Source organism: Mastomys coucha, unplaced genomic scaffold (genome assembly GCF_008632895.1).
Source record: "Mastomys coucha isolate ucsf_1 unplaced genomic scaffold, UCSF_Mcou_1 pScaffold4, whole genome shotgun sequence".
NCBI lineage: Eukaryota > Metazoa > Chordata > Mammalia > Rodentia > Muridae > Mastomys > Mastomys coucha.
In genome coordinates, this window is record NW_022196910.1 from 22,269,317 (window position 1) to 22,283,882 (window position 14,566).

Consider the following 14,566-nt stretch of genomic DNA (forward strand, 5'->3'; position numbering starts at 1 on the left):
AAGAGCAACGTGTGCTCTTAACCTCTAAGCTATCTCTCCAACCCCCTTGAATTCATTTTTTTAAAAAGCAAACAGATGATAATATTTTCAGAAATACAAATCTGGATTTATATTTTAAGAAATGTTTTTGCAAAACTACATGGAGTCACTCTCAACATTAAGGTCTGGGCTGGAAAGATGGATCAGTGAGATGACCCAGGTCCAAGGCTGAAGGCTTGAGTTCAGGTCTCCAGCACATACATATAAAGCTAGAAGTAGTGGTACACACACATCTTGGGATATAGAGACAAGAGAATTCCTCGGGCTTTCTGACTAACAATATGTCTAGCAGAATCAGTGATCTCCAGGTTCAGTGAGAGACTCTGTGTAAAAAAATAAGCTGGAGGTGGAGTGGGGAAAAGTCGGTTTTCTTTAGGGGTATATAGCCCCTGTTAGGCTGACTACACTTCAATGAATGTCCCCATACCCATGAGAAGATGAGCAGTATAAATAGGATTCAGCAGGTTATTTTTAAAAAGAACTTTAAGTTGGGAAGGTGAATCTGGAAGGAGTTAGGAAGAGGAGGAGGGGTGAATTAATCAAACTTCATGTGTTAGACACTTTGAAAAAATTAATAAAGATATATATATATATATATATATATATATATGCCATTGAAGTGATTAAGACCTCCACATACATGTGCATACTTGTACACATGCATCCATACACATAAAATCATGCATATACACATAAACATATATACACACAGACACACACACATACACTCTATAAAAAAATTTAGAAGTCAAGAATCAACTCTCCTGGAACTTAGATATTATTCAAGTAATATCTAAGGCAAAACTTGAAAGAGTGAAGAAGAGCCAGCTAGAAAGATGATCTAAGAGAATCTTGAGACAGTTCATACTTTAAAATAAAAATAAAAACATTTTGATATGCTTGAAGGGAAGAACAGAATGACTAAAGCTGGAAGATGGAAGGGGGCAATCACAGAAACATGGAACAGGAAAAGAAGGAAGGAAGGAGGGAAAGAGGGAGGGAAGGAAGGATGAAGAGAGATGGACCAGGAAAAAAATCAGAATTACAAATTGTATTCAAAGACTGATGGGAAGATTGGAGGCCCCAAAGCTAGCATGATAAATTATTTTGTTATTTGTATGGGTATTTGATATTTATGTGCTCCATGTAGGTACAGTACCTGTGGAGGTCAGAAGAGTATGTCAGATCCCTTGAAACTAGAATGAGCTACCATATGGATTCTGAGAATTGAACATAGGTCTTCTGAAAGAGCAGTCAGTGCTCTTCACTGTAGAGCCACTCTCTCGGGTTACATCATCTGATTTTTAATTTTAAAAGATCATTTTTGCTATTCTGTAAAAAAATGCAGAGGACTTGGTTAGAAAATTACTGGTTGGGAGGGCAGGAAAATGATGGATCTTCTAGTTTCATTTCTGTTACTGCAACAAATACTCCCACCAAAAGCAACACAGAAGAGGAAAGGGTATATTTGCCTTTCCAGGTTATGGGCCATTATTGCAAGGAAGTCAAGGCAGAAGCTTAAGTCATCTCCTCCATAGCTGAGAGCAGAGAATAAACACAGGGATGCTTGCTTGCTTGCTCTCCTCTTCTTGACTCAATTTCTTGACTCATACCAGTCAGGTCCCAGCCTAGGGAATGGTGCTGCCCAAAGTAGGCTGGGTCTATCTTTCTACATCAACTAGCAATCAAGACAATCCCTCACAGACATGCTCATTGAGCCAAACTGATCTAGATAAACTCCTCTTTAATATTGTCTGCCAACAATAAGACTCCAATGTGTCATCACTTGTACCATTAAGGGAGAAGAAACTTACGGAAGTTAAACTGGAAAAGCTGCCAAACTGGATATTTATGGCTGATTTCATCCCTAAAGATATTGTTGGGACATTTCAGTGAGGTTATAACCAGTGTTACATCAATGTGAAGACAGGGAGCATGGTTAAGGTTGACATGGTGCTGGCTGCTGACATGCTCTTTAGCTACTGTATTTCTTACAAGGAGCTCAAACCTAAGTGGCAATATAAATACCAGTGCAGAGGGGTCAGAGCAGAGGGCACTGTATGACTGACTGTACAGCTCCCACCTATGAAAACTGCAGTTAAGGTTGAATCTATCCATATCCAGAACCAATGCTTGTGATAGTTAAAAACTGACCGCCACAGTGGCCTTCACTACACATAGAGTTGTTACAGGATATTTGATGATTGTATGTAGAAAACCTAATTGTTAGCCAAGTATAAAAGCTTACATAGTTATTGCATTTGTCAGATGCCGTTAGATGTGTCCTGAAGGGATATAGTTTGGGTATACCTCTGAACGCCTCTGTGGCTTGGGAGAGGCCTTGTGTTCTTTGTTCTATGACCTGAGGCAGTCAGCTGGGTTGCCTTGATCTGTTCGACTGTAAAGGTGAAATGGTGTAGCCCTACTGACTTGGATTGGAGCCCCCTCTCATTTGGTGACACAGTCTGCCAAGGGTCTAGGGGAGGAGCTAGAGACTTTTTATAAGAAATTGGACTCTCTCTCTCTCTCTCTCTCTCTCTCTCTCTCTCTCTCTCTCTCTCTCTCTCTCTCTGCCTGGAAGAGTTTTTTTTTGTTTTGTTTTGTTTTTGTTTTTGTTTTTAATGGAAGGAACTCTGGGTAAGAGATAGGGATTTTCTCTCTGGGCTTGCAAGAACCACAGAGAAGCAGATGGCAGGACACAGGGGAAGCGGTACTCTAGGAAAGGGAGCTAAGGAGCCCTCTTAGGTTTGGAGGAGCTCAAGAGAAATGTAGACTAGCTCCATAGAATGACACAGATAGAGATTTCTATAGAGCTGTCAGGTTAGTTGTAGGATGAGGCTTGTAAATAGATATTTTTGTATCTAGTTAAGAAAATAAGATCACCTGGCTGAGCTAGTGAGTTTATGCCTCCCGTGTCTTTGCTAGTATATTAGATAATTTAGATGGTTATAGATGGTAGAAATGGAAAGTGGATGCACAACAAATTGGATGGATGAATCTGATATAACTTATTTATATATTAGCAATGAAATAGAAGGGGAAATTAAGATTCTCAGGGATTTGGGCTTGAAGTTTCTGGATTAGAGGGTAGTGACATTTATTGAGACAGGGGACATGGGAGGACAAAATTATGTTATGCTCATTACCTCTCAAATACCTGCTAGATGCATGTCAAGCAAGCAGTTATGTCCATGAGTCTGGAGTACCTGTGAGGAATTTAGTCATGAGATATGCATTTGCAAATTATCATAACACAGATAGCATCCAAAGCCACCGAAGGGAAGGCATCCTCTAATAAAGGAGAGGGAAGAGCCCTCTCTTCATTTATTGGTCATGTAAAAGAGATGAACTGGCAAAATATTTGTTTAGTAAAGGAGGGAGGGATCTGCAAAGGTAGGGGATGCTTTAAGAAATGGTCAGTTGTATTGAAGGCTGAGCTCTTACCGTGTGACTTTAGTGAACTGCTTCATCCGTTCACACTCACTTTCCTCCTCTTAAAATGTGTGCAAAACCCATGCTGCTCTTACACAGTATTGACAGCAGTAAAAGAAAACATAAGGTATATGATGTTCTGTGTGACTGGCATATAATAAGCGATAAGTGGTAGTTATTATTAGTCTATTGCTGTCAAGTCCTGAGATCTATAAGGCAGTGTATAAATAATCAGGAGAAATGTATATACATTTACAGGAAAAGTACTGCACAACAGAGATCTAATTTTATCACATCTTGCAAACCCTTCTTTAATGTTCCTTGTAGTCTTTGCTTCTTTTTTAGTTCTCTGGAGTCAGGGCTTAAGATACAAGAATTCCTTCCTTTCTGGGTAGTCAAAAGTTGCTATGACAACTGACTGGAAATGAAAGCCCTCTATTTTATTTATCTGAGGATGACGTGCAATAGAGGCAAACACGATTGTAATAAATGCTGCCTTCCACAGAGGACATGCAGGGGCCGGGCTTCTTCCCATCTTGGTAGTATCTTTGTACTTATGCCTATGACCTTATACTTATGTCCAGTTGTGTGTATGTGTGTTTGTGTTTGTGTGTGTGCATATGTGCATCTGTATTTAGACAGTTGGACCCTTTATTTCTGACTAGTCTTGAACTTAGGACCCTACTATATCACTTTTTAAAGTGCTGGAGTTACAGGTGTGTGCCATCGCACCTAATTTCTTCTATGCTTCTAATAATTGTTGAGGACTCTGATTATGTGGTCTATATCTTGTTAGAAACCAAACCTTAGCAATGAAGAGTTAACACAAACATTAATTCACCTTAAATAACAGTGCTTTTCCTATATGTTAACTTATAAAACCTATCTGCCAGAAAAGATACATGACATTCACTTTTTCTCTTCAACTCTGTTTTCAGCCCTTCAGTGTTTCAATAATCCATTTGGAAATTATCTTGTTATCCAACAAAGATAGAGCTCCCCGTTTACAGGCATAATTCTGAGCAAATCATTTCCCTAAGAGCTGCTTTGGTAGCATGGATGTGTTAAGCAGCCAGCCTGAAGAGAAGTCCAACCTGCTAAATGCACGGGTGTTTTTACTGCTGAACTTGATGAAGTAATGTGCACTGCCTTCCATTTAAACTCGTAAATCTATGACTGAGGTTGAGAGCACCAGTCTATTGGTATACATAGAAATATTTAGAACCCCCCATTGTTTTAAATATAAAGACCATTTTATTAGTGTTTAAGAGCAACAGGGCAGGCCAACTGTAAACTTGGGCAGTTGCTAGGGGGAGGAGGATGGGAAAAGGAAGAGAAGCATGCTTTTTGAGTTAAGGTCCAAGAAAGTAAACGTGTTTAGCGGTGGAAGTCAGCAAGCACGGTAGGTGATCCTAAGACAAAGAATTATCCATTGTGTCAGGACAAGCATACTTAAAATCTCAGCCAGTATCCAAAGTAGGGATAGAAAGTCAAACAGCAAACATTAGACTGTTATTACAGCTCTAAAAAGTAAGCAGGCTGACAGTGAAGGTCTACAGAGGAACTGTATCCTAATGTCTGTTTTAATAGAAAGCAACTGAATTCTTGCATCGGTCTTTTTTGATATGTCTACATATACAAAGCAAATCTGGTCTCTGACGTGTATGTAATTGGAAACGGGTGAATATTTTAACATCTGTTCTCTGAGCCAAGCAACCATCAGCTTGGGGAGTTCAGCTGTGACCCCTTGCAAAAGGATCACCCCAGCTGGTCTTGTTGACTGTTTATGCCATCATGGGGGGTAGGGAAATGAGGAGCACACAAGATTCTCACTTGAGTATCCAGTTGTTCTCTATAACCTGTTGCATGCAACTCTGCTTTAAATGCACATGGTCTTGGGATAGGGAAAAAACGGCAGGTGGGTGTGGCCACCTAGAGGAGGGGACTCCATTTATGTGGCTACAGGGAAGCCCTTTTCCCTACTGGGTAAAGACTTTTCAGGTATGGCGTGCTATGGAGAGAGGAACACATGGACCCCTTGTAAGAAATCCCTCATTTGTACTTTGTAAGGAAGCCCAATAAAGCTATTGGTTCCTCAGAGTCAGTTTCAGCAGAACCAGGCTTAGTTTGCCATTCTGACCTTATAAGGGATAGATGTTGCTTATGTTTCCAGGTGGGAAGGAACTTTAGCAACAAGGTCTACTTCATGTGAATGGATAGATGTAGTCTTTGCACGATAGCATTTGCTAGTGGTAGTTGTCAGAAAGCTTTGTCATAGTGTGGAATCTGAAACTGTACCATGTTGTTACTGTAACATCAGTTTATGTAGCGTGCCTTTTGAATAGCTGTCATCACTGCATGATTTTGTAACTTATGGATTTGCAGATCCTCCAAAAGCTGACATGCTGACATATATCATTACATCAGAAAAGTACATACCAGTGGGCTGGGCACAAAGCTCCAAGTTAGAATGCTGGGCTCACGGACTATATTACACAAAGCTCTGAGTTCCATTCCAGCACCACAGACACATAAGCTAATAGCTACTACATTCATAAGTATCATTACAGTTTTGAAGAAGCAATGAAAATAATGTTATGGTTGGGGGTCACCACAACATGAACTGTATTAAAGGGTCCCAGCCTTAGGAACAGAGAGAACCGCAGCTGTAGGTGATGGGCTCTTAAGACTGGAAAGCAGTGCTTATTTCCAGCAGTGGTTTTGTGTCTCCAGTGCAGAGTCAGCCTTCACGCTAGAAGTCTTCAAGCTCAGTTGCCGTCTCTGAGGGACCTTGTGGTGAATTGAATGAGGCCAGGTATGTGGCAGGGGAGTCCCTGAATGGAGAGGCCGTCAGAAGCCATTGTTTAAAACTGGATTGTGTGAGAGATTTCAGGGTGTTAGAGATGCCGACATCAGCACCACCTTGAAAAACTACTAGAAATGTGATTTCATTAGCCTTTTCTCAGATCCTGAATCAGAATCTCTAAGGCAAGGCCCAGGAATTTGTGTTTTAATCTTCTGAGACCCACTGATATCAACATAATATCTCCATCCCAGATTATTTTAAAGCAAATCTCAATTGGCATTTAGATATATCAAATTATCTAAAAAATATAACCTGCTGGGCAGTGGTGGCTCATGCCTTTAATCCCAGCACTTGGGAGGTAGAGGCAGGCAGATTTCTGAGTTTTGAGTTTGAGGCCAGTCTGGTCTACAGAGTGACTTCCAGGACAGCGAGGGCTATACAGAGAAACCTTGTCTTGAAAAACCAATACATACATATATCCACATGCCACAATGTCCTATGAGAAGAGTTTATCATTCCTTAATATCAGATCTCTAGCTTAATTCTTTCTTATGTATTTTTAATTTTTCAGATCAAAACCGTGGTCTCATACATGCTGTTATTTGTAATTTTTACAATAGTTGCTTTGATTCAGTTTAAATAGGGTCTGCATATTGCATTAGGGAACAGACTATGGAGCCAGGCTGGCCTTATATTTTGGTGATCCTGCCTCAGCCTTCTGAGTGCTGGGGTCACATATAAGTGGTCAGATTTGACTTGATGTGTTTCATTTTTTTAAATATACAATATTCACTTTAAAAACAAATTTTCTGCTATTGATGTTCTTGAAGAACTGGGTCATTTGTTACTTTCCCACATTCTGGATTTGCTAATTTGTGACGCTGTGTGTCATTTTGTCATGCTCCCTGTCTTAGTTAGGGTTTCTATTCCTGCACAAACATCATGACCATGAAGCAAGTTGGGGAGGAAAGGGTTTATTCAGCTTATTTCCACATTGCTGTTGATCACCAAAGGAAGTCAGGACTGGAACTCAAGCAGGCCAGGAAGCAGGAGCTGATGCAGAGGCCATGGAGGGATGTTCCTTACTGGCTTGCTTCCCCTGGCCTGCCCAGCTTACTTTCTTATAGAACCCAAGACTACCAGTCCAGGGATGGCACCGCCCATAAGGGACCCACTTGATCACTAATTGAGAAAATGCCTTACAATTGGATCTCATGGAGGCATTTTCTCAACTGAGGTTCCTTTCTCTGTGATAACTCCAGCTTGGGTCAAGTTGACACAAAACCAGCCAGTACAACTGGGGTGCAGAAAAGGCCATAGTTTAACAGTGTTAAAAGCAAAATGTTGTTACTGTTAGGGCAGCATAAGGCTTCAGGCACATGACTTATGGACAATGACCTGGTAAAACTTTTCTTTCATATTTAAATCAGAAGCAAGGACAAGCAGTTCACAGTCTTGTAAAGACAGCATTTATAGCTTTTTTCCTAAGGACTATTAATTCTGTCACCTCTAGAATAGTAAAGTCTGAAGAGGTCTGGATATAACAGTGATACAGTGGACCAGTAATGTTATGATTGAGAAGGGTGGCAAGAGGTCATTGCAGGGCAGAAGCCTTGGTAAGACACATGTACTCAGACGATATACAATAAACCCTAAGAAAATCATACAATTCAACATGAAAAGGTTTAGAGGTCCAGTAGTCAGTGGTAGGTGGAGACATTCCCTCCAGAATAAAACATACTATATTGTGTCTCATACTTAACAGTGGGATCTGGAAGCAACAAAGCCGCACAGGAGTACACCCAGGAGCATCAAACGGCTTTGTAACAGTGTGGGCTTCCATATACATGGAGACCACAATACAAAAGTCTCAGGTAACAGAGAAAGGTGCTTTATAAGGATTTTACTATTTTCAAGAAACCATTCTAGATATGGTACCAGACAAAGACAAAAAAACTTGACCATGGATACCAAGTTACTATGTATTTGAAAAATTCATTATGGGCTAAGTCCTAAGGTAGATTGGCTCAGCAGCAGTTCATGGTGGTATGTAAATGATATATTGCACTAGCAGGAGTGAATCAACTACATGAACTTGTATTCCAGATTCTTATTACCATGTACTGAGCTTGAACCAGCACATTTTCCTCCAACTGCCCTGGATAAGAGAGGATGTTGGCTTGTTATATAAAGAATTCAGCTTGGTACAAAAAGGAAGCTACACTTAGGTGACCCTAGAAGACAGTGAGAGGGCAAATCTTCCTAATAGCAAAGCTTTCACCCCATAACTTTTCATTCACCCGATGTGGAAGGAGAGTAAATCTGTTGTGAAGATTCCTGTGCAGTGGCAATGGCCTAGCTGAAGGCCAGGATCTCAGCAGAGAAGACTGGAAGACCAGAGACAGTGGAGTAGGGAAGAGAGCTATAAAAATGGAGATATGCGGTCACAAGGGGTGAGGGTCTTTTTTATTATATTGTAATCAAATGTAATGCATTCACATATCATTGAGTGCAAGCCAAAATAATCACAGCCAATATATAAAAAGACTAGAGAAAGATTATTTGCAACAGATGAGAACACAGGTGTCCTTTCCAAAGCTCTTCCAACAAAGAAAACAAGGGAATTTTATTCAGAGAGCCTATATACATTCACATAAGGGTTGGCCCAAGACTGAATAAAAAGCATGCTTAGTTAAGGATACATCCCTGAGCAAATTCAGTTTAAGGTCACAGTGTTGAAAGAGGATATAGTAGACACATTCTGGAGCTTGTTGAGCAAAAACTAATGAGTAGACATGCCTCAAGGAATGCTCTGCTGCTTATGCCATAAAGCCTTAGCTGCAAATAAAGAAAGGATACTCTGAAGGTGCATCAACATAGGATTCTGTCCCTAAAGGTGGCTGTCTTGCTTAGCGGTTAATGACATGTTCATTCTGACTAGAACATCCATCATGAAAGAGAAACAGAAAAATTCAAATCGATGAAGGATTCTATCAGTTGGTGTTAAGCGTTTGTCACAATCAACTCTAGAACTGTCACTAAGACAAACACATGAGCAGTCATGTTTGCACAGGAGGCTATATGTGAGTCACAATGTAAATTCCCAGCTACAAAAGCCAATCCATACCTACATCTGTTTCTAAGGAACCTGCTAGGAACAGAGACCTACACTGTGTTCCCAATACTGCAGTATTACTCAAGACAAAGCAGATACCTGGTCAATCACATAGACTCTTTCAATTTTGGGGTGGCTAGTGGTCTATCCTAACAGGGATAAATATTTATTCTGGGTATGGATTTGTTGTTTTGCCTTCCAGGGCCTTAGCCTATATCATCATTATTTAGGGCCTTAAAGAATGCATGATATAGATGAGAGACCGAATTCAACAGCATGTAAATGGGACCTACTTCAGAGTAAAAAGATACTATGTGGACTCATGACCAGGGAATCAACAGGGTCATTCAACCTGACAGATCACCAGGCACATGTCTTCCAATCTCAAGTTAAGAGATTCACATTAGGGGACAGGTAGGGCAAACAAGTTGTTGAGGTTTACTGTAGCAGGTCGGAAGGTAAAAAGAAGAGAGAGGGTACCGTGAGCCAAGTGGCACCTTTGTCCACCAGTTCTCCTTTGTCTATCCCTGGGGCTGTCTAGAGAGGTTGCCCTCCTAAAAAAGGTGGAGACTTTCTCAGAAGCCATTACCCACAATTCAGTCTGTTACAATTAGATGCATGGCTATCCATGAAGGTTAAACTACCTGTAAATTTTAGATGTTTACTAAGGGAAAGGGAACAATACCGTGCACATGTTTCTGCAGGGGGGACGGAGCTCCTGGGCCCTGCTCAAACAGTCCAGAGTTCTGCCTCTTCTCTTACCTGCTTAGCTTGGCTATTTCATAGCCAGGTGCAAGCCTTCTTATTTATCTTCCTCTGTGTTTCTGACCTTGCTGTTTAACACCAATGTTTGCTTTCACTGTGATAATGCTATAACTGAAGTGCCAGTTCAGAAGCAGGACTTCATAAAGATTAAGCACTGTCCTTCAGGAAACAGTAGGTACACTGGGTTAGATTATTGTCCCTACTAAGAACAAACACGTAGTTCCAAGAACAAAACAGAGAAAGCAGAAATGACCCCACTGAACACCAGTCCTACTGACTTGTTAAGGGACACTTTCCAGTCCCCACAACACATTGAAGGTATAAAAGTCCTGGCTTCCAAATGGGATGCATTTCTGCCAGGAGACACAATAAGACTCCTACTAGACTATAAGTTAGAGCTACTGTTTAGACATTTTGAATTCTGGATCCAGGTATGAGCAGGCAAGGATTTCCCATCTTGGCAGTGGAAACCAAAATGATGCTAGGTACAGAAAAACATATAGGTAATTAATTAATTAGGTTTATGGAAGAAACAACCTAAGGGACAAAGAACTTGCCATTGACTGTGGAGGAGAATGATCAGTAGCACTCGCAGCCCTGAAACCAGCTGAGTGACAGGAGCTGTGGTTTGCCTTAATAAAGTACTTTCTCAAGAGAGGCCCATAGAGGTCATGGAGGAGCAGCTGCCCACACACGATGCTTTAAGAGTCCCTGCTAGGATGACAAAAGGGAAAAGCAGGACTGAAATAACCATGAAGGAGTCAAGAAATGTAGATACAAAAGCTTGCGATATAACAAATGCCAGGGAAAGATACTTAGAAAGAAGATAAAGTAGATGAAGAAGAAAGACCCAAATAAGAATCCTGTGGATACATGTTTTCCCACAGGGTATAGTAGACAACTCAGCTAAAATAGTGCTCATCTAATATGGCAGATTAGGTCCTGAGAGGGCAGAGACAGGCAGATCTGGGAAACTCATTGGCTAGCCAGCTTGTCTGAACTGATGAATTACAGGTTCAGTGAGAGACCTTGGGTCAAAGCCAAAGGTGGAAGAGTGATGGAGGAAAACACCCCAAATCAACCTCTGTCCTCTACACCCATGTCACATGTGTGCAGACATACGCATGATCAAGTACACATGCCAAACACGTCTCTAGTAGAAACTAATAGTGGTCTGGTTCATGTTCAAAGATTAAGACACGAAATAAAAATAAAGTCAAAATTCCATCAAAACTAGAATAGAGAGAAGCAGTTACTGGGCAATGCACAACTTGGAAAGCATTTAACGGTAATGTAAAATTTACCTAACAGAAAAGTCTGAAAACTCTCTGCAAAATAAACAAAACAAACAAAATCCAATAAGACAAAACAAAAAACCCCAAACTCAGCATATAGTTTAAGACCATCCAGGAAAATATGGCTAGCTGTGAAAGTAAAACTGTGAACGTGAACCACACTGACAATGAAGCCTGCACAGGAAACCTTGGGGGGGGGGGTAGATTTATGGCAAGGCTACTGACACTGGAGGCTGAGATACTTCTGTAAGTTCTAATGTATCTCCCCTGCCAACCATAAGCAAGACTTAAAGGATGTGGTGAAATTTCCCCCAAAGTTTCCAAATGACTTCTGAGTTCAAAAGAAGAAAAATCTTGTCATTCAATCAGAATAACATTGGTGCTGGCTGGAAAGTCCCCTGCTCTTGTTTTCCAGGTTGGAACTCAACTCCTGAGTTTTGATCTCTCAAATTTTCTTATTCTGTATCCACTATCCTGGTTGAAAAGAAAAGAGATAAAAGGGAAAACATCAAAACAATCATCTTGGTATATATCAATTATTTTTTTATTATTTTGTCTTAAGTTATAATGTATATTTAATATGAATATACTATGCAGTTTGTATCTGTCTATCTCTCTCTCTCTATCCATCTATCTATAGAGTTATATATATATATATATATATACATATATATATATATATATATATATACATATCTGCAGAGAGAGAGAGGGAGGGAGGGAGAGAGGGGGGTATTATAGTTAGCTAACAGATTCTCAAGTATTGGATCTTGGGGATTCATCAGGATTTATCACAGCCTTTAAGCTACAAGCTGTAATCTTCCTGAATAGCTCCCCACCAATGGCTAAGCAAAGCAGTGTCTGTCCAAACTGAGACCTCTCGAAAGTCATTTCCCATGCATCTGAGCCTCCTTACTGATATGGCCAAGGCTTTCTTGCAGCTGTATTGTAGGGCTTATACCAGTCTGAAGACTCTCCCAGTTTACCTCTTTCTCCCTTATTCTTAAACCCCATTTCCTTTAATCAATACCATGCATGTCTAATTTTATCTTGCTTACTTCTTTGAGAACTCAATCTAAGTAAATGTTCTGTAGTGAAGGATGTTTAGTATTCCAGGAGTCTCCTTAAAATGTTATATATAGCATTGGCCCCCAATCTTGAAGCAACGTAATTTATAAAACCCTTCTTTGAGAACAACTCAGAGTGTGTTTAAGATCACAACATTAAAGAGATCTTATATATTTAAAAAGAGACAAGACTGATCACTCTCTCTTTCTTTATTCTCTTGGTTCTCTTTCTATTTATTCTCTAGCCTAATTCTTGATCTTCAGTTGAAATGGATAGTCTTATATAATAGGTTGTAAGTATCAAAGAGGCTGTATATCTTCAGAATTCAGAGAAAAAAAGTTAGAAAGCAATCATCTTCTCCATAGTAAACTAGAAAATAATTAGTATAGAATGGGTGGAGCCATTTATGTAAATAACCTACCCTTTGAACTCTCTGTGAATATCATGTTTTGTGGTCACAGTACTTTCCAAGTTTATTCTCAGAAGATCTTCCTTGAAAATGGAGGTGCTGTGAAGTAACCAGCAGAAGACAGCACCATCTATAAAATAATGGAGAGCTTCAGTTTATAGCTGTTTGATAGGTATGTATGTAAAAGTAACCTGTTTTGTTTTTTCAAGACAGGATCTTTCTTTGTAGCCCTGGCTGCCCTGGATTTCATTCTGCAGATGAGGTTGGCCTTGAACTTAAGAGATGTGCATGTCTCTGCCTTCCCAGTGCTAGGTTTAAAGGTATGTGCCACTACCTCCTCTGGCTAAATGACCCCCTCTTTTTTTTCTAATTATGGTAAACATGGTTTTATCTATTCTTTCAAAGAACTAATTACCTTGAGCATGCATCTAAATGGAAGAACATTACTACCCAAGGGGATAAAAATTGGGTTTGGGGCAAGCCCTTTAGATAGTACCAGGATGTCTGGTCCTTCAGGGAGCCACAGCACAGAAACAGATATTCACTAGATCTCTGCTTTGGGATTTCATGGTCATGAGATGTGAAAAACCAGTGTGTGTCAGGGGTAGTGCCAAAAATGCCTCTTGAGTATCAGTTATGAAAACAGAGAAATCTGGTCTAGAGGAGAGAAAAAGAGGGGGTGGGGGGAGAGAAGAGGACCAAGTGAATGAGAACCCCAGGGAAAGCATAGTTATGAAAGAGAAAGAGGAAGATAGAAGCAGACAGATGAAGGGAAAGTATGTGTATATTTTAAAGGTTTCATTCTCCACTGAACTACATACAACAGAACTATTTCCCCTGGACACTCTAAAATACAAGCTATTCCCCATGTATTATTTCTGTCCCTGGCAACAAAGTATTAAAAGTAAATAGAGTAATACTGCAATCCTTACTCTTTGTTGAAAGAATTCCTATATCTCAAACCATTCTGCTTTGCTCAAATACTCTAATGTCCTAACTTCTTATTTAAAATTTAAACTTGTAAGAAAATGCCCTTATTAGGTTTCACAAGTCCCTTTTTCCCATGAATTAGTAATGTGAACTTTGATTGATAATACCAAAGCCTTTAGTTTTATAGCATATACCCCATTGATCTATCATAGTAGACTAGCCCACTTATTATTGTATGGGTACTCATTTTTTCCTGCAGTTTGAATGTATTCCTCGTGGTTAATATAGTGCTATCCAGGACTGGAGAGATCCCTCAGTGGTTAATAGCACTGACTGCTCTTCCAGAGGGTTCTGAGTTCAATTTCCACCAACCACATGGTGGCTCACAAGGATCTGTAATGGGATCTGGTGTCTTCCTCTGGTATGTGTGAAGACAGCTATATTTGTGTATGTGGTGTATGTGGTGTGTGTGTGTGTGTGTGTGTGTGTGTGTGTGTGTGTGTAGTGTTGTCTATTTGGGATTGAGTCCCAGATGCTCTATGGATAATACAACTTACAGATGTTCATGCCCCTTTTATAAAATGTAACTGTATAGCCGGGCAGTGGTGGTACACACTTTTAATCTCAGCACTTGGGGAGGCAGAGGCAGGCAGATTTTTGAGTTCGAGGCCAGCCTTGTCTACAGAGTGAGTTCCAGGACAGCCAGG

At 40.2% G+C, this 14,566-nt stretch overlaps 1 long non-coding RNA gene across 1 annotated transcript in view; it reads right to left on the reverse strand.

Annotated features, from left to right (window-relative positions):
- Window positions 1-8,167: 8,167 nt before the first annotated feature.
- Window positions 8,168-14,566, reverse strand: part of LOC116076164 — a 13,087-nt gene continuing 6,688 nt past the window's right edge. Inside the window, exons 2-3 of the long non-coding RNA XR_004112846.1 lie at window positions 12,942-13,059; window positions 8,168-11,926 (exon numbers count right to left, since the gene is read on the reverse strand). This is a non-coding gene — a long non-coding RNA (uncharacterized LOC116076164). The remainder of the gene's footprint in view (window positions 11,927-12,941; window positions 13,060-14,566) is intronic.